The sequence below is a fragment of the Dreissena polymorpha genome, chromosome 8, assembly GCF_020536995.1.
Source record: "Dreissena polymorpha isolate Duluth1 chromosome 8, UMN_Dpol_1.0, whole genome shotgun sequence".
Taxonomy (NCBI): Eukaryota; Metazoa; Mollusca; class Bivalvia; order Myida; family Dreissenidae; genus Dreissena; species Dreissena polymorpha.
In genome coordinates, this window is record NC_068362.1 from 55,471,631 (window position 1) to 55,493,875 (window position 22,245).

A 22,245-nucleotide genomic window follows, 5' to 3' on the forward strand; every position below is an offset into this window, starting at 1 on the left:
TGAAGACGATACATGCTTTTTAGTAAATGCAGATACAACACAGAATTTCATGTAGTATTCCTTTTCTTTGGAAGCGCTACATCACCAATAATTGGTTTCGGCACATGATATTCCGTAACCACACATTATGGTTAATAGTTGTATTGCCGCCCTTATGGGATTTTACCGTTATTTTTCACTAACTGTGGATTTAAATTCGGTGATTGCTCGTTTGGATTTCGTTTTATCCCTTTCCACAGGTGATATGGACAAACATTCGGATCTTTCACGACAATATGTTACGCACATGCGTAAGGCGGATTTGTAATGATTGACTCCCGATTATATAATATCTGGAGTATCTTTTTCGGTTGACAAACAATATGCATGTACGGTGGGCTTTAAACAAGACTGAATTAGTTTGCCTGAAAGTACGCAAGTACCTTTTATTGAATTGTGTATTTAGGACTAACGGAGGCGAACACATTGTCTTCAAGTTTTGCATGGTCAGCGCCGTCAAGTTATCGTGTCATATGTGCTTGACCAGAGATGCGTTAGCAAACCGTTTGTCCACGTTGAGGTCACTCACCAGTATTATTGCATTGTAGTAATGAGCTAGTTTTCAGTATTTGTGTTCCTAATTGCATAATATAGCGTATGCCAATATAACGCCTGACCTGTTACAAATTCAAATATAAGTTAATAATGCGTGTTGATTTCCATGGTTCATGAATAATGCATCGATCTTTTCAGGATGATTGAAATCGTTAACACACATTATGTACGTCTGAAACATACGAAATGTCTCATTTAAATGTTTTATATCAATATAATACTCGTTGCCTTTGTGAATGTTTATACATCTTGTGTTTATGAACTTTACACTATACAACAAGACGTTCACAAGATAACTTATATTATGCTGATGTTTCTGGAGACCTCTTGTTCTATATTTTAAAATTAATTCTTGTATGGGTGTCTTATAATTTAATCAACTTATTATCTTGCGGCTACGTGTATCCTTTCCATGTAAAAATACATATGACATATGTTAACTGTCATATTTTGTTAAATTATTCGTGCCGAGCGTTGTTACAACCTGAATTGTAATAACGCCCGAAAGTGTAATAAACTTTTTTCTTGGTTAAATATTGCATCTGATCGCATTTTCAAACACAAATTATTGCAATCTATAATGCATATATGTATATTTAATGTATTTTAATAGGGCAATACGGCATATGAATGACAAAATAGTTGGTCTCATACAACCTCAATTGTAATAAAGTTATCACATTATTACAATTGCTTGACAACCTGAATTGTAATAACACCCGAAAGTGTAATAATTTGTTTTCTTGGTTTAAAATTGCATATAATCGCATTTTCAAACACATATTATTGCAAAATATAATGCATACATGTACATAAAATTTATATTAATATGACAATACGACCTATAAATGACACAAAATGTGTTTTCATACAAACTCAATTGTAACAAAGTTATTACATTATTACAATCGCGTGTCGTACTGAATTTTGATAACACCCGAAAGTGTAATAAACTCATTTCTTAGTTCGAAATGCATCTGATCGCATTTTCAAACACAGAGTATTGCAAAATATAATGCATACATGTATATAAAATGTGTCTTAATAGGGAAAAACGACCTATGAATGACATTAAGGATGGTCTCATTCAACCTGAATTATAATAAAGTTATTACATTATTACAATTGCTTGACAACCTGAGTTGCAATAACGCCCCAAAGTGTAATAAACTTATTTCTTGGCTTAAAATTGCATCTGATCGCATTTTCAAGCACACATTATTGCAAAATATAGTGTATACATGTTTAAAAAAAGTGTATCTCAATAAGGTAATACGAATAGGAATGACAAAAAAGGTGTGCGCATACAACTTGAATTGTAATTAAGTTATTACATTACTACAATCGCTTGTTGCCCTGAAATTTGATAACACCCGAACATGTTATACATGAAAACAAATTTCTTGGTTTAAAATTGAATCTGATCGCATTTTCAAACACAAATTATTGCAAAATAGTATGAATACGTGTATATTAAATGTATCTTAATAGTGAAATACGACATATGCATGAGAAAAAGATTTGTCTCATACAACCTCAATTTTGATAAATTTATTACATTAACTAGTACAATTGCGTGACAACCTGAATTGTAATAACGCTCGAAAGTGTAATAAACTTTTTTCTTTTTTTACAATTGCATATAATTGCATTTTCAAACACAGATTATTACAAAATATAATGCATACATGTACTTAAAATTTATATTAATATGGCGATACGACCTCGGAATGACAAAAAATGTGTTTTCATACAAACTCAACTGTAACAAAGTTATTACAGTATATAACTCGCGTGTCGCACTGAATTTTGATAACACCCGAAAGTGTAATAAACTCATTTCTTGGTTTAAATTGCATCTGATCGCATTTTCAAACACATATTATTGCAAAAAAGGTATGTATACATGTATATAAAATGTATCTTAATAAGGCAAAACGACATTTGAATGATATAAAGGTTGGTCTCATACAACCTTAATTGTAATAAAGTTATTACATTATTACAATTGCTTGACAACCTGAATTGTAATAACGCCCAAAAGTGTAATAAACTTATTTCTTGGCTTAAAATTGCATTTGATCGCAATTTCAAATACAAATTATTGCAAAATATAGTGTATACATGTTTAAAAACGTGTATCTAAATAAGGTTATACGACTAGGAATGGCATAAAAGGTGTTCGCATACAACCTGAATTGTAACAAAGTTATTACATTATTACAATGGCTTGACAAACCGGAATAACGCCCGAAAGTGTAATACACTTATTTCTTGGCTTACAACTTCATCTGATCGCATTTACAAACACAAATTATTGCAAAATATAGTGTATACATGTTTAAAAATGTGTATCATAATAAGGTAATACGATTAGGAATGACAAAAAAGTGGTTCGCATACCAACTGGATTGTAATAAAGTTATTTTATTATTATAATCGCTTGTTGTCCTGAAATTTAAAGGGGCTTGTTCACACTTTGATAAATTGACAAAATTGAAAAAAACTGTTTCGGATTTGCAAATTTTTACTGTAGTTATTATATTTGCTTTAAAAAAAAATACCAAATTGTTTCCATGCTCTAAAATTTCCATAAAATGCAACTTTGACGATTTGAAAACCTGAAAATTATAAAGCGTCTCAAACGCGAAATGAGTTATTTTTAGTCAGAAATTGAACGGGATCCCAACTAGTATACCAGAATGCAGCCTGCGCATGCGCGCTGCGCTTATCCGCTTTTGGTTTACAAACAATGCATCTCATTTCTGTGATCGAAAATATAAAAAAAGAGAAACAAAAGCCGGAGCCAGCGGCATCGCTCGAATTTATTCAATCTTGGCGACAAGACTGAGTGTTTGCAGAACCATAGGAGTATCGATGGAAGGGACGAAGACAGGCTTAAACACGAATTGTAAGTCATATTTTAGAAGCTACGTTTAGTTTTTGGCAAGTGTTGCCTGTTTACAAAGGAATTTTAGCAAAAGTTGGGATAGGTATTTAGTTTTATTGTATGGATATTTTACTCTGCAACGAAACCAGATACGCACTGATAACATAATTTGTTCATTGCGCGTTTTAAAATAAGCCTTTATGCCCCTATGCCAAGATGTTCGTATCAATTTAATGAATTCGTTATAACTTATAAGGAACACTCCAACACGAGTCAAATGAAGCATGAAATTAATGATAAAGATGAATTATGAATGATTAATTTATACGGTATATATTATATTATAAAATATACTGGTATGCAAATATATATGTTATATTATGTAATCAATTATCATGATATGATAATATGATTATACAGTTTATTCCCTAATTTTAACATCAATTTTGTTGTTTCTTTAAATTGATATGAGATCAATTTTATATTCTAAAACAAACCTTCTTTTTAAGGCATTTAGGAAGACGTGCCGGCCAAACTATTGCAAGTTTGACTGTTCAGCATAATGTTAGAACAACAAACTCTTCACCTATGCACGGTCATCAGCCCCCGCCAGGTCCTGGCCTGGCATTTGTGTCACAAGGAAGTACAACACCTGGTCATGTGTCAGGAATTGGAGAGATAACATCTTACTTTTCTTGCAAACAAACCTGTCTTAGCATATTTTAATTGATAAAATAATATATTTATATTCAATAAGATTATATGTGCTTTCTAAAGTTCCTTGGTAATATAATTGCTTTATCATTTTTTTTACCAGAAACTTTTTATGTTATGAAAACCAGAGGATATCCGATATCTGGTTTGTTTTCTGAACCGTTTAGATAACTTGCATGGTGATTGGTCATGAAATTATTTCAATGCCATTCTCCTCCAATCTCTAGTTGTACAGTAATTGTCAGTTAGTGACTCAAGTATGATAACTTCATCATATAATAAGCTCATACTGGTGAATCAAGAAGCCAAGAAAAGTATTGGTAGGTTCATAAGTTAATACTGGTGAATTAAGTAGCCCAGAAAAGTATTGGTAGGTTCATAAGTTAATACTGGTGAATCAAGTAGCCCAGAAAAGTATTGGTAGGTTCATAAGTTAATACTGGTGAATCAAGTAGCCCAGAAAAGTATTGGTAGGTTCATAAGTTAATTCTGGTGAATCAAGTAGCCAAAAAAAGTATTGGTAGGTTCATAAGTTAATACTGGTGAATCAAGTAGCCCAGAAAAGTATTGGTAGGTTCATAAGTTAATACTGGTGAATCAAGTAGCCAAAAAAAGTATTGGTAGGTTCATAAGTTAATACTGGTGAATCAAGTAGCTCAGACAAGTATTGGTATGTTACCTGATTGGCATGATATGAATAAAATAATGTTTAAAATAGCAAACAAATTTCATACATAGTTTTTATGATAAGTTTTAGTGTACATTTCAAAATTACAAATATGCTTATATGTTATTTCAGAGTAAATTGAAGGCAGCCAACAATTGGACGGTGGTGCCAGTCAATGAAAAGAAGAGATACACGTACATGCACTGAGTACACAGAGATCATCAAGGAAAAAAACCTTCGATCAAAGTTCCTTTTTGATTCAGCTGATCCAAAGCTGATTGCCCCTACAATTGCCCCTTATATATCCACCTGAGGCTAATGAGGAGCTGCAATATCCAATAGGTCAAGGGCAAAAAACCCTGAAACAATATGAAGATTTACTCATACAAATTGGTACATGGTGTATGTAACTATGTTGTTTTGATTAACTTCAACATACCATTATTATGAATTAAAAAATTGACAAAGCTGAAATCAATGATAACTGACTATGGGTAGGAACATGTTGTGTGAATTTGGCAGCATGGTTTTATAGGATGTATACCATTGAGTATGAAAGTGCATGTGTGACCCTGGCTGTTTTGTCAGTCAGTAGATGACTTTAGTATTTGAAATGATGCTTGAATTTATTTGTGTAATATGAAGGCGTGACCAAATGTGTGACATTATGGTCGACTGTGCTGTCATCATCATGGTGATAAAATGTGATTTTGATATGTGAACTGCTTATAAACATAGGGCAGAAATACCATTGATAAAATACTGACGAACATAGCATACAAGTGCCCTGAAATGCCACGAGAATATGTATTTGAGTTTTAAGTGTGTAAGGTATTGTGAATTTTGTTAATTGTTTTGTTATAAAACAAGGGCTGTTTGTAAAACATGCATGCCCCCCATATGGGCTCTCAGGTGTACTGACAGCCATTTTGTAAATATGTTTTTGTCACTGTGACCTTGACCTTTGACCTAGTGACCTGAAAATCAATAGGGGTCATCTGCCAGTCGTGATCAATGTACCTATCAAGTTTCATGATCCTAGCCATAAGCTTTCTTGATTTATCATCAGGAAACCATTTTACTATTTCGGGTCACTGTGACCTAGACCTTTGATCTAGTGACCTCAAAATCAATAGGGGTCAACTGCAAGTTATGATCAATTTACCTATCAAGTTTCATGATCCTAGGCATAATCGTTCTTGAGTTATTATCCGGAAACCATTTTACTATTTCGGGTCACAGTGACCTTGACCTTTGATCTAGTGACCTCAAAATCAATAGGGGTCAACTGCAAGTTATGATAAATTTACCTATCAAGTTTTATGATCCTAGGCATAAGCGTTCTTGAGTTATCATCCGGAAACCATTTTACTATTTCGGGTCACCGTGACCTTGACCTTTGACCTTGTGACCTGAAAATTAATAGAGGTCATCTGCTAGTCATGATCAATCTACCTATTAAGTTTCATGATCATAGGCATAAGCGTTCTTGAGTTATCATCCAAAAAACATTTTACTAGTTCGGGTCACCGTGACCTTTGACCTAGTGATCTCAAAATCAATAGGGGTCATCTGCGAGTCATGATCAATGTACCTATGAAGTTACATGATCCTAGGCCCAAGCGTTCTTGAGTTATCGTCTGACAACCACCTAGTGGACGGACCGACCGACATGAGCAAAGCAATATACCCCCTCTTCTTCGAAGGGGGGCATAAATATAGGATCCAAAGTATTCAATCATAGATCACTCTGAAAAAGAAGAATAAGTAAAAACCTTGTCTGGCAAATAACTACAGAAAACAATGGGCCAAGTTCCAGATTTTTTTGTCACAAGTCAAGACCATTTACAGGAATTGTTGACTCTTATAGGTGTTATGTATCATGATCTGTGTTAAGTTTTTTATGGGAGACCCATGATCAAACATGGTGAATTAATTGTTTTGTTATTACAATAGAGGATCCAAAATATTTGATCATAGGTCACTCTGAAACAGAAGAATTTGTGATTACCTTGTCTGGCAAATAGCTAAATAAACACTGGGCTCAGCATTTTCCTGATTTTTTGTCACAAGTAAAGACTATGAAAAGGAATTATTAACTCTTTTAGGTATAAGCTACCATAGTCAATGTTGAGTGCATGCTGCACACCACATTTGTTTATGTTCCATTAACAATGACATCAAAGCACAATGCTATATATAGATTATGTATTGTTTTCCATTGTTTATCAGTCTATAAACAACCATTTATTGTAATAGCCTTACATAAACTGTCATAAAGATGATAAAGTGCTGTTTATCCATAAATAAAAAATTGGTGGAATTCAGAAATAATTTGATCTGTCAAATGTTAAAAGTTGGAAACATTTATTCAAAATGTTATCAATTATAGTTTTGTTTCATAAATATAGAGTATTATGTTTTGTGTTCATTATGTTATGGATTTTGTTGTTTTGGTTTAAAATGTTTTAATAAATAACATGAAGAAATAAGAAGCTAGTTGTTCAATTTTGATTTATTATTACATGTATATTACACAGCAAAACATTACTGCAAGAATGTTAAATGAACACCTTATTATAATACATGTTGAGTTAAACACTGAACTAAAGAATATGAATCAATTAAAAACGACTCATAATACATTATTATATGAAACTGCATCATGGTTCAAAAGTTAAAGAGCATATAGACAGCTAAAACCTAAATAGGTGAGCCTTGCCTTGGGAAAATGGGGCTTAATGCATGTGCGTAAATTGTCGTACGAGATTAACATGTGCTGATCATACCAATCAGGCAGACAATTGCTGCTTTATTGTATTTTTTGTTGAAAGGGAGTCTCTTAGAGAAAATCCAGATAAGGCGGAAAGTGTTGCCCCTGATTAGCCTGTGCAGTACATGCGTTAAACCCCCTTTTCCCAGAGCCAGGCTCAAATATTTATTAAATGATTGATTAAGTCTTCCACATAACATATTTTAAGAAATTTCAGTAAAACATGTTTATTTGATGACAGGCACGGCAAAATCAGTAGTAAATTCATAGTATTAATTTGTGTTACATTATAATACTTACATATTGTTGCTGGTTATAAATGTGGAAAAAGTTTGAATATGCATTGCTAAAATACATGTTAATTTTCTAAGAACTGCCCCTTTTATTTAAGGAATACTGTATGTATGCCCCTGTAATATTTCTGACAAAAGAACAAAATAAATAAATAATGATTAATAGAACAGTTAACTTTTTTTTTCATTTTGTATACAGAGGATAATTATGTTCTCATTATTTACGCTATATTGAAAGAAATAAGATTACATCATGTAATTAAGAATGCATTACTGAAGATTCAAATTTAAAACAACCGTTAATCCACTTAAATGTTGAAAGCATTCTTAAACAACAAGACTAAAAAAGCTGTTAACACTAATTTTATTAACTACTTCCTTTCAAAAAAAAGACAGGTACAGTTTTGTTGTCGTCCCTTTGAAGGTGTCCATGTATCCAAAGGATGTACTGAGATCAATCTGTGTCCTCCACATCTTCAGTGCCAACACGTTGTTCCGAAACGTTTCCTGGATAAGGAGGATGAGAGGATCAGTCACCACTTAACCCTTTTTCTGAAAAATATGAACACATAAAAAACTCAAAACCCCTTGCTAAATCTATATATATATATATATATATATATATATATATTAGCTGTTATTGTCCAACTTTTAAGATGCAGGAACATAATGGCCACTGTGTTGACAGTAAATGAGTTAAATTTTCTAAACTTTTGATTATAAGCTGAGACAATTACATGAGTAGTTTTACCTGTTCTATATTCATATTACAAGCAACAATATTTGATAAAGATACAATGCATTGCTAATTCCGTTAAACAGGCCCACAGACAAATAAAATATTTGATATAGATAAAATGCATTAATAATTCTGTTAAACAGTCCACAGAAAAATAGCATATTTGAAATAGATAAAGTGCATTATTAATTCTGTTAAACAGGCCCACAGAAAAATAAACATGAAAAATGGGTCATATTCAACAACAGTAAACACACTGGTCTCTGGCTTGTACAGTATTGTCAGGCCATGCTACAACAAAGCTGGTCTTCATCATGGTCTACCAAATGGACAATTCTTGCAAACACACCATCATGGTTAGCTTGAGGATGGTCCAAGCTGGGCCAGGACAGGCTGTCAGTGATAACTGCTGACTGTCTGGCAGCAATTTCCTTCAACAGCTCCTATGCTTCTGTATAAGTAAGGTGGTCGATGATATCCTTGAAAAGACATTTCTGCATTTAACAATAAATGTTTTGAACATAAAGCTAAGAATTTTGACACAAGATGTAGCTACATATGTACATATAGATTTTTTTATTTTTCATGACACCATTTTTAAACATTCCTATCAGTTTTTTTTTGTAAAATTTCAATATTCACCTAGTGTAGTCTAGGATCATTTTTTAAATTCTTTGCTCATGTAGCAGCACAGTTTTACATACAAAGACTTTGTTTAATATATCAACAATTGGTGCGTTGAACTGTGTTTTTTTCTGTTACCATTCAAGAATATTGTGAAATGACATAAAAAAAAATCAATGAAATCTCAACTTGCCTGAATATCTGAACACATTATCTACAAATTATTTTAATATTCTCAAATGAAATCAACAGAAAAAAAATGCAGCTAAATAAGTATACCTTTCCTGTTTCTTGTACCAAAGTGACAAAATCCAGTGATCCCTTCTTCATAAACTTCTTGGTTTATTTATGGTTGTATCCTATTGAAAAAGTAAATACACAATTTAAACCACTTTTTAAAACTATGTATGGTCTCTATTAAAAAAGTGAGTTGTAAATATGTGGTATTATTATATAATAAGTTTTCTTCGACATTCAGGTAATCAAATCTTGAGGATATTCATAACAATTGAAAAAAGAGGAATATCCAGAATATTCTTGGCTTTTACAAATATAATGATACATGCATTTCAGATGACCTGTATTTGATTTATTCAAAATACAATGTACTGTTGAAATACACATTTATCAAAATATATGCGTGCTTTGCTAAATTAACAAACAATTATAAAGATAAAATACTTTAAATAAAGAAACAATAAGATGCACGAAAATAAGTTGTCTCTTGGTTGGAGCGAGTGACCATATGTTTGATGCGAGTTTGTTTTGGGGCAAGTTGGTATTGGGGCGAGTTGTCTGGCGCCAGCTACATGCATTTGATGCCATGAATTAATAAACTGTGTTACTATTTTCAAAAATATTTTGGTTATTCAGTTTATTTATAAAATAGCTGTGCAGAAGAAACTGATATAAATACATTAACCCTTTGCATGCTGGGAAATTTGTCATCTGCTAAATGTCATCCGCTGAATTTCTAAAATTAGCCATTTCTTCGATTTTTTTCAAAGAATACTATCAGAAAAGAAAACAGTTTAGATCCTGATGTGACGCCACGTTTTGTGGCGTCTCATCTGGAACCAAACTGTTTGCAAAGGCCCTCAAAATTCGGTTCCAGCGCTTAAAGGGTTAACTATGAGTTTTGGGTTTAAATTAATAACCTACCAGTACCATTCAAATGCATTTTAGTTAATAATAAATGTCATTGTCATATAACACACAATAATGAATATGTCAATAAATGCACAGCATCTTGAATTGCCTGCCAAGAAATAATGTTGTCACTGTCAGTTATGAGGAAAGAAAAAGATACTGTAATGTTTAAATGATCTCAGTTCTCCAAGGCTAATGATAAATTTAATTTATTTGCGCGAATACTAAAGTTAATTCTGTATTCAACTTGGCTTTAATTTTAGTCTCTGTCTGTAACTTAAGTGTAAACGAGGCAATCAGTATTTACGCGTTCTGAGATGTATATACTTATGTAACGAAAACGAATCATTTGATCAGTAATACTATTTTAATCTACTTTTATAAAAAAAAATAATCATACGCACTATTGAGTTTTACAATAAAAAAAAACATATTTTACCTTCTGCTTCCGTGTTTGACAATACAGACTCCGCCATAGTTGTTGTTGTTGTTGTTGTTGTCACAATGCGTGTTTATATTTAAATTATATTTAAAATCTATATTTAGTCGGGGAAAAAACCGATCCAAGGGTAAGTGGTTCGAGCCTTGGTGCGGCTTACTTTTTTCTTTCTTATTTTTACTTTATTTTTGTTTTATTCTGGAGCACGTTATTTGCGATGTTTAAATTTATGAATTTAAAGCATAAAATTAAAAACTTAAAAAAAAATGCAATTTACGTGTGAACAAGCCCCTTTAATAACACCCGAAAATGTAATAAACTCATTTCTTGGTGTTAAATTGCATCTGATCGCATTTTCAAACACAAATTATTGCATAATAGTATGCATACATGTATATAAAATGTATCTTAATTGGGAATTACGACATATGAATGACAAAAAGATTGGCCAAATATTCCCAAAACTTAATTCCCTAACAAACATTCGTAGGATCGGTAAAACAAATCGATTATTTCGACTGTTACGAAACACTTATTTACACGTTATTTACAACACATGTTAAACAGCATAATTTAAACAACAATAAAAAGCTTTAACAATAATTACCCATACTAAACTCGTAGGCAATATGGTATCATCTGATTTCTTATTACAATATCATCACACATGTTTGATTGCTCGGTTTAACGATAAACCATATCTTAAAACAAGCGAAATATTACTTAAAACACGTTTGACATTGATTGATATTAAAATCACACATTTCAATGGTGAATGCAAATGTTCCTCTGGTTAAACATTATATAATAAAATTGTTATTGATATCTTCATTAAATTGTTCGAATGTTTAGAATATGATGAAATTATATTAAAAAATAAATAAGCAAACGATTCAAATTCGTACAGACCTCAACATCTAACACAAATATTACAATTATGAATATTTAAACTCCGAAACAGTATAATAAGATTGTTGCCAACATCCGCTTGCCATAAATTCAAAGCACACGACCATTAACAATTTATTAGAATAAACTGATAACCGCACTTGGAAAACTCACGATTTAATTTGGTATGTCCTCTGTGATACGAGTGGCACGTTTAAAGATTATCTTTAGGGTGAAGAACGTTATCTCACTTCACAAAAGACATGTCAATCAACAGTAACGAAAGCGTTTTGAATACATGCAAATCAGATGAATTGCAATTATTTTTTAAGGAAATACTTTGATGTTATCTTTTATGTTTGATGCCTTCACAAAATATAAGACAACTCCTGACCTCATGTCGTCTTATTTTTAAATAATTGCTATAATTCGGTCGATGATGTACATGATAAAATATTTCGTTATTTAGCGATACAATTTGTGTTTTAACTGCTTCAAACATGTACATATTAAAAATCATAATGAATCTTTGAATACAGTTTTGTTTTATATCATCATTATATTTGGGGTAGCATTAAACATGTGCTTGCATACTTTGGCTTATTGGATGTGTTCTACTGTTGGTTTATTAGTTAAAACTACACAAAACACATTATTAGTCATCGAATTAACCAGATAATTACATGCCGTTTCATAAGACATTAAGACGTGTGTTTACTATCTAAATATAAAGTTTTACCCAGATTTATTATACGAGAGTATAATGATGGAATCACTATATTTTGTATTTTGCAAGAAAAATCTTCAAGCAAAATACAGTTTATCGGTTAATACATTACATATCAATAACGACCATTTAATTATGTCAGGAATGTTCTCATATTCACAAAGACTAGTGGTAACCTATCAAACTGTTACCATCGTTATCAGTGTTTGTTGAATGAAGGCATTCAAGGTTTCATAGTCTCAAGGCATCTTTTTATTGTTTCTAGATTTAGTATAAATATTTACAAAGACATTGCAAATCCAGCACATGAAGGGACATTAATAGAAATAACCTCTTGTTTGCCAGACAAAACTTTATTTAATTAATACAGTTGGATTTACATTAACCATTTACTATATATATTTCAGTATGCCATTTGATATTTGTAACTCATACACGTTTTTTTATGGTATGTAAGCGCGCACTGTATTTATTATCATTGCACACTTTCATCAGAAAATCATTTGAACATTTTACAAAGGATATGAACATATAGAAGATAACATATAACGAATGTTTAGTCTGTCATTTAAGCATAAAGCACATTCATACTCAGAAAGATTAATCTAAACAACAAGATCATAGTAATATGATTTATTGTCATATTCATAAATGATTGAATAAGTCATCAACATAAAATCATGGTTATATGTATTTCATATATTTGACATAAGAATGTTAAAACGGACAATTCATGATATATACGGCTTCTTAATCTGTAACAGTATAAACAGGTGTACGTTGTATTTGTTTGTATATACAAAAATGTGCATGCTAACTGTGTGAATAATTTGATCTATGTTGCCATATTTATTTTGAAAAATGCATATTCATTATTATATCGTGATATTTGGTATATTTTTTATGTACTCCAGGCATCGAATTTATGTTGTTGATGCACATTATAATTTGTGAAATGTAATACTGTTTAAACGATGTTGTTTGTGCAAGTCGAGTATACACGTTATACAGTGTGCTGTTCTGAAAGATACACTATCGAAGGTAGTCAAACCAGATGCTATTCATTCCGCATTTAGTAATGCTAACATAATCCCTCAAAAATCGTGTTCGGTATCTTAACAAACTAAACGAAAGACCCAATGTGTATCACAATAGAATCTATTCATGGTAGCATCATATTCTCATCATAGCCAAGACGATTGACAGCAATAGATAGAGCACATGCCAATATCACTAAGTAAGAACCCTTCAGGAAAATTTTGTTCTATGGTACAAACGTGTGTCTGAATGCCCAAGCCATTAAAGAAACCTACATTCGATAAACAATACAAATACTGTTTCAATGAATGTGTTAATGAAAAAAGAAAACACTTGATATATTGTTTAAATATTTAAATGCAGTTATTACTTTAGTTTTTCGTAACTATGATACGATTCATATATCGTAAACGGGTAAACCTTGAAAAAATGTCACAGTAAATGATAATACATTTGAACAAACATCGCCATAAACCGTATTCCAAACGTAATCATATTAATACATCGAGTTAGAAGGACTAGTACAATATTTAGAAAAGCATGACTTTAAGTACGCCGACAATACAAACCATATTTTAAATATTTTACACCATGAGGTGTTCAATACTCCTTAAATGATTTCATTACTCTTGTCATATAACAAAGAAATTAATGAAGTTTATTCTATCCAAATCATTTGTCATGTATGCTTGGTCTCTGCGAGATAAACAAACATGAGCAAACATGTTTTAATCAAGTAATTGCGTGCACGTAGACATCAATTAAATTGTTAAGTTGACAGTCAGACAAATAACGATCAATAATAGTCAAGAAATTACCACCTGTATATGTCGACATTCATTATAAAAATGGAAGATCCATGTTTTTTCGACAACATATTCATAAACAATATATTACGTTTCCTTTTTAAAAAGTGAAATAAAATACTTACTGCATTACGTAGTCGTATATACACACTTAAACAATAGGTGATGATCTTTCGAAAATACCATTACTTGTGTTTTTGTAGGATTAATTTGGAAACCGTATGATGTACTCCAGTTGTGTATGGCAGTTAGGGCTTTTTGAATTTTATTTATTGCTTGTTTAGGTGATTTTGAAGTGGTCCATACAGCACTGTCATCTACAAAAAGAGATATGTTAATTTGATCATTGTCCTTTTGACAATGATGGGCATTAATCGTTCGATCTAGGGTGTTCATTGTAGCGGATAATAATATAGTTGCGAGTACACTTCCTTGATGGCAGCCGTTTATAGTATCGACAGTGTCGGAGGTCGTGTCATGAAGTCTCCCTTGTATGCATTGTATTTTGCAATAATCTGTGTTTGAAAATGCAATATGATGCAATGTCAAACCAAGAAATACGTTTATTTTACTTTCGGGCGTTATTAAAATTTAGGTTGTCAAGCAATTGTAATAATGCAATAACTTTATTACAATTGAGTTTGTATCAGAACACCGTTTTTGACATTCATAGGTCGTATTGGCCTATTAATATCAATATTAAATACATGTATGAATTATATTTTGCAATAATCTGTGTTTGAAAATGCGAACAGATGCAATAAGAAATAAGTTAATTACACTTTCGGGCGTTATTACAATTCAGGTTGTCAAGCAATTGTTATAATGTAATAACTTTATTACAATTAAGGTTGTATGAGAACACGTTTTGTGTCATTCCTAGTCGTATCACCTTATTAAGATACACTTTTATATACATGTATATACTTTATTTTGCAATAATTTGTGTTTGAAAATGCGATCAGATGCAATATTAAACCAAGAAAAAAGTTTATTACACTTTCGGGCGTTATTACGATTCAGGTTGTCACGCAATTGTAATAATGTAATGAAGATAATGAATGTAATGAAGATTATTACAATTCAGGTCGTTATTACAATGTAGGTTGTCTGGCAATTGTAATACTGTACTAACTTTATTACAATTGAGATTGTATGAGACCAATCGTTTTGTCATTCATATGTCGTATTTTCCTATTAAGATACATTTTATATACATGTATGCATGCTAATTTGCAATAATTCGTGTTTGAAAATGCGATCAGATGCAATTTTAAACCAAGAAACGAGTTTAATACATTTTCGGGTGTTATCAAATTTCAGGGGAACAACCGATTGTAATAATGAACTAACTTTATTACAATTGAGGTTGTATGCGAAAACCTTTTTTGTCATTCCTAGTTGTATTAGCTTATTAAGATACACTTCTTTAAACATGTATACACTCTATTTGTTAAATAATTTGTGTTTGAAAATGCGATCACATGCAATTTTGAGCCAAGAAATAAATGTATTACACTTTTGGGCGTTATAACAATTCAGGTTGTCAAGCAATTGTATTAATATAACAACTTTAATAAAATTCAGGTTGTATGAGACCAACTTTTTTGTCATTAATAGGCCTTATTGCCGTATTAAAATACGTTTTATATACATATATGCATTATATTTTGCAATAATTTGCGTTTGAAAATGCGATCAGATGCAATATTTAACCCAGAAAAAAGTTTATTACACTTTCGGGCGTTATTACAATTCAGGTTGTCACGCAATTGTAATAATGTAATAACGTTTATTACAATTCAGGTCGTTATTACAATTCAGGTTGTAACAGAGCGTGATATAGTACAAAACGATCAGATATTAACCTGGTCTTATGTTAATCATACCTCTACGTCTCCGATTCAAAAGAGCTAAATGGAACAAAACGCTACGACGCTGCATTTTGTGCGGGAATGACGTGTCAATAATGAGGTCATGACCACTTGCGCTCAACATTTGTAAAACGTGTTTTGTGCTGTTTATGTTTATTTTTGGTAAACAATATATTTAATTGTGGTATCAAAGTATTTGTTTTGTTCAATCTGATTCGATTTTACAAAAATGATTACTTTAAAGTTGGTTCCGAGTAATATGACATACCTCCTATCATCGACTGATATAAGTTCTTTATTTTGAACTGATATGAAAAAAAAAATATCAGTCACTGTTATATAATGCAGATATCAATGCAGAGGTATGCTACAATGGTAACTGTTGCTAATATAAACACTATTGGCCAATATAATTATATCGTTTTGGAGAAATTACGTCATTAACATTTGATGGAATTACATCGTCATTTAAACACATATTTCGGTAAAAATACTAAATATTTCAGAACATATTATCAATTGAGTTCGGTCTTTTATTTAACAGTGTATGTGAAGTCACTGGCCAATGACTCATTTGTACGCGACGTTGCTGTGAAAAATTGTTATTTATGTAAGGCGAATTACAATAAAATATTTGTGGATTTAATTGATAAAACAGACAGTAAATAAACGAAGAGTATGTATAAAAGTAAGGTATTGTTTTATCAAAATATTTTGTCGAGCTCATAAAATATATTGAGCATAAATAAATTAGCGAACACAAACACATGTATCATATATTACAGATTTCTTCAGCATCAATTAATACAAGTCATTTTGTCAAATATGCAGTCATTATCATTCTTATCTAATTAATACAATGCTATCGTGTTTGGAGGTGCAGCGTGCATAACATGGATATTGTACTATAACGAGGCTGCGTTTTGGCATTTAAAGCTGCATCCATACAAATAGCAACGTTTAATTTAGACTTTTACTAATGCATGTTTGCATTAAATATAATATTCACACAGGTTTTGATTCGGTGTCCAATTGAGTTGTATCATTCTAAATTAGGTGTTTAATGCCCGTCTTGCTCTAATTATGAACACGTGTTTGGACGACCTGACCCGAATGTAATGCGATGTTTATTACGATACAGAAGTACCCCACGGAATTTCCAAACAAACCGGAACTATTTGTTTAAGATTAACATTCTATACAGATGACCGTAGATATAATTAACCAAGACAAGTTTATTAAGCTCCAGCTGTTTATTTAAACATATACGTTTTCGTTTCATCCAAGGATTTCAATCAAAGGTATTAGGATAAGCCTGCGATAATGATGATATATCTGAAAATGTAACATACAGTCGGTCAAACCAGTCGCTGACGCTTGATCAGAATCTCCAGAATAATCACCATGATAAAAACAATTCATCGGGTCGTGTATGTTTATTATACATGGCATATATGTCGTATGTGAGTTAAACTAGTTGAAACCATTGCAGTTACGTTCTATTCTGATCATGGGTGAGGTCAGAACCATTCTGTAATCGGTTATACTCAAAACGTACCTGATGACACACTAATTAAATCGTACCTTATCGGACTGATTAAATCGACATCAAAGTACGCATGCTTGCGTGCTAATAAAACATATATTATACTGGTTAAAAACTTAGATGTGTTTGCTACAGATTACCTCAATTCATACTGGCCCCCTAAACAGTGTTCAACTATGGGCTCCGATTATAAATTGACCATGACTACCGGGGTATTGTGGAAATCGGTTTGATCAATAAAGATATATTACATTCATACCGCTATGCATAATATTGTACGTTGTGATGTTTTGAAAAGGTTACACTGTTAAAAGGACGATGCAACGATCCATCAAACATGTTATAATTTCTTCACCTGTTATTTGTCTTAATGTCAAACATGTCTTAAGATGTTACAGTGAAAGGTAATTTGCTTAAATATTTAAAGCTAATGTAATACATAATTAAAGGTGCATTTATCAGTTAAGATTTGCATCAAGTTTTGGATCAACAAAGTAGTCTTGTGTCTTTCTGTGCTATTGTCAAATGTTATCCGTTTAGAAAACTCAATTTACGATCTGTTACATGTATGACCTGAGTAATGCATAACAAAATTGTGTCGATGCATAGCCATCTTGTCTACATATTACCTAATTACTGAATACGTTAAAAGCATATAGCTATTTTACAAGGAACGGCTGAGTGACGCGCAGGCCTGATGTTGTTTGATTAAAAGCTATCGGCGTCATGGTATAATACAATTAGAAACCAAACAATCGTAATAGCAAACTGTTAGGGTAAACCTCCAATCAGCTGTTTAATAAAATAGTCACAAATTGTTGCAACAATATAGCAAATATTGCAAGAGTGTGTATACATTGAGATCACTCATGCTATGGTTTAGCATCTTTAATTTTCGTCTAAATATTCCCAAAACTTAATTCCCTAACAAACATTCGTAGGATCGGTAAAACAAACCGATTATTTCGACTATTACGAAACACTTATTTACACGTTATTTACAACACATGTTAAACAGCATAATTTAAACAACAATAAAAAGCTTTAACAATAATTACCCATACTAAACTCGTGGGTAATATGGTATCATCTGATTTCTTATTACAATATCATCACACATGTTTGATCGCTCGGTTTAACGATAAACCATATCTTAAAACAAGCGAAATATTACTTAAAACACGTTTGACATTGATTAATATTATTTTTAATGGTGAATGCAAATGTTCCTCTGGTTAAACATTATATAATAAAACTATTATTTATATCTTCATGTAATTGTTCGACTGCTTAGAAAATGATGAAATTATATTAAAAAATAAATAAGCAAACGATTCAAATTCGCACAGACCTCAACATCTAACACAAACATAACAATTATGAATATTTAAACTCCAAAACAGTATAATAACATTGTTGCCAACATCCGCTTGCCATAAATTCAAGGCACACGACCATTAACAATTTATTAGAATAAACTCATAACCGCATTTGGAAAACTCACGATTTAATTTGGTATGTCCTCTGTGATACGAGTGGCACGTTTAAAGATAAGCTTTAGGGTGAATAACGTCATCTCACTTTACCAAAGACATGTCAATCAACAGTAACGAAAGCGTTTTGAATACATGCAAATCAGATGCATAACAATTATTTTTAAGGAAATATTTTGATGTTATCTTATATGTTTCATGCCTTCACGAAATATAAGACAACTCCTGGCCTCATGACGTCTTATTTTTAAATAATTGCTATAATTTGGTCGATGGTTTACATTATAAAATAGTTCGTTAAATTTGTGTTTGTAACTGCTTCATACATGTAAATATTAAAAATCATAATGACTCTTTTAATACAATTCTGTTTAATATCAGCATTATATTTGGGGTGGCATTAAACATGTGCTTGCATACGTTGGCTTATTGGATGTGTTCTACTGGTGGTTTATTAATTAAAACTACACAAAACACAGTATTGGTCATCGAATTAACCAGATAATTGCATGCCGTTTCATAAGACATTAAGAAGTGTGTTTACTATCTACATATAAAGTTTTACTAGGCCCAGATTTATTACACGAGAGTTTAATGATGGAATCACTATATTTTGTATTTTGCAAGAAAAATCTTAAAGCAAAATACTGTTTATCGGTTAATACTTTACATACCAATAACGACCTATTAATTATGTCAGGAATGTTCTCATATTCACAAAGACTAGTGGTAACCTATCAAACTGTTACCATCGTTATCAGTGTTTGTTGAATGAAGGCATTCAAGGTTTATAGTCTCAAGGCATCTTTTTATTGTTTCAGGATTTGGTATAAATATTAACAAAGACATTGAAAATCCAGCACATGGAGGGATATTAATAGAAATAATCTTGTTTGCCAGATAATACTTAATTTAATTAATACAGTTGGATTTACATTAACCATTTACTATATATTTTTCAGTATGTCATTTGATATTTGTAACTCATACACGTTTTTATGGTATGTAAGCGCGCACTGTATTTAATATACTTGCACACTTTCATTAGAAAATCATTTGAACATTTTACAAAGGATATGAACATATTGAAGATAACATTTAACGAATGTTTAGTCTGTCATTTAAGCATAAAGCACATTCATACTCAGCACGATTAATCTAAACAACACGATCATAGGCATATGATTTCTTGTCATATTCATAAATGATTGAATAAGTCATCAACATAAAATCATGGTTATATGTATTTCATATATTTGACATAAGAATGTTTAAACGGACAATCCATGAAATATTCGACTTCTTTTTGTAACAGTATAAACAGGTGTACGTTGTATTTGTTTTTATATACAAAAATGTGCATGCTAACTGTGTGAATAATTTGATCTATGTTGCCATATTTATTTAAAAAAAAATGCATATTCATTATTATGTCGTGATATTTAAAATATTATTGATGTACTCCAGGCATCGAATTTATGTTGTTACTGCATTTTATAATTGTTGAAATTTAATACTGTTTAAACGATGTTGTTTGTGCAAGTCGAGTATACACGTTATACAGTGTGCTGTTCTGAAAGATACACTATCGAAGGTAGTCAAACCATATGCTATTAATTCCGCATTTAGTAATACTAACATAATCCCTCAAGAATCGTGTTCGGTATCTTAACAAACAAACTAAACAAAATACCCAATGTGTATCACAATAGAATCTATTCATGGTAGCATCATATTCTCACCATAGCCAAGTCGATTGACAGCAATAGATACAGCACATGCCAATATCACTAAGTAAGAACCCTTCAGGGAAATTTTTGTTCTATGGTAAAAACGTGTGTCTGAATGCCCAAGTCATTAAAGAAACCTACATTCGATAAACAATACTGTTTCAATGAATGTGTTAATGAAAGAAAGAAAACACTTGATATTGTTTAAATATTTAAATGCAGTTATTACTTTAGTTTTTCGTAGCTATGATAAGATTCATATATCGTAAACGGGTAAACCTTGAAAAAATGTCACAGTAAATGATAATACATTTGAACAAACATCGCCATAAACCGTATTCCATACGTAATCATATTAATACATCGAGTTGGAAGGACTAGTACAATATTTAGAAAAGCATGACTTTAAGAACGCCGACAATACAAACCATATTTTAAATATTTTACACCATGAGGTGTTCAATACTCCTTAAATGATTTCATTACTCTTGTCATATTACAAAGAAATTGATGAAGTTTATTCTATCCGCATCATTTGTCATGTATGCTTGGTCTCTGCGAGATAAACAAACATGAGCAAACATGCTTTAATCAAGTTATTGCGTGCACGTAGACATCAATTAAATTGACAGTCAGACAAATAACGATCAATAAAAGTCAAGAAATTACCACCTGTATATGTCGACATTCATTATAAAAATGGAAGATCCATGTTTTTTCGACAAAATAATCATAAACAATATATTGCGTTTCCTTTCTAAAAAGTGAAATAAAATACTTACTGCATTACGTAGTCGTATATACACACCTAAACAATAGGTGATGATCTTTTTACACTATATTTTTGTACTTACTTATCTGAATAAGTCTAAAATACAAATAAATGTATACAATTAGGTAATCTAATTTTGTGAAATGTATCAACTTATGATGATAGAAATGTTAAACATTTTACACGATTTCAAGAACAAACTACTACACAAGACGTGAGGTTCGATTGTTTAACGAATATGTTATTTTATGTGTACGTTTTTACATTGCTTAAACTGCTATTTAATAACCAAGTAAAGTCGTTTTGACATGTATATCATTAATTCAAGTTTGTGTCGGTATTAGTAAAGATGCATTAAAGCCAATTACGCTGCTCATATTTATCCTCAGCGACATGCATACATATATTATACATTGCTCGTTCAATTCGACATTTAAACACGTTCAAATCATGCATTATTAGTGAGGTTTCCTGTAACACAGAATAAAT

General features: G+C 31.4%; 1 long non-coding RNA gene across 1 annotated transcript; it reads right to left on the reverse strand.

Moving 5' to 3' along the window:
- Nucleotides 1-8,290: 8,290 nt before the first annotated feature.
- On the reverse strand, nt 8,291-9,704 carry LOC127841366 (uncharacterized). Its single transcript, XR_008030947.1, has 3 exons — nt 9,574-9,704; nt 8,928-9,149; nt 8,291-8,483 (listed from the first exon to the last, which is right to left on the reverse strand). It is a non-coding gene; the product is annotated as an uncharacterized LOC127841366 (long non-coding RNA).
- Nucleotides 9,705-22,245: the final 12,541 nt, after the last annotated feature.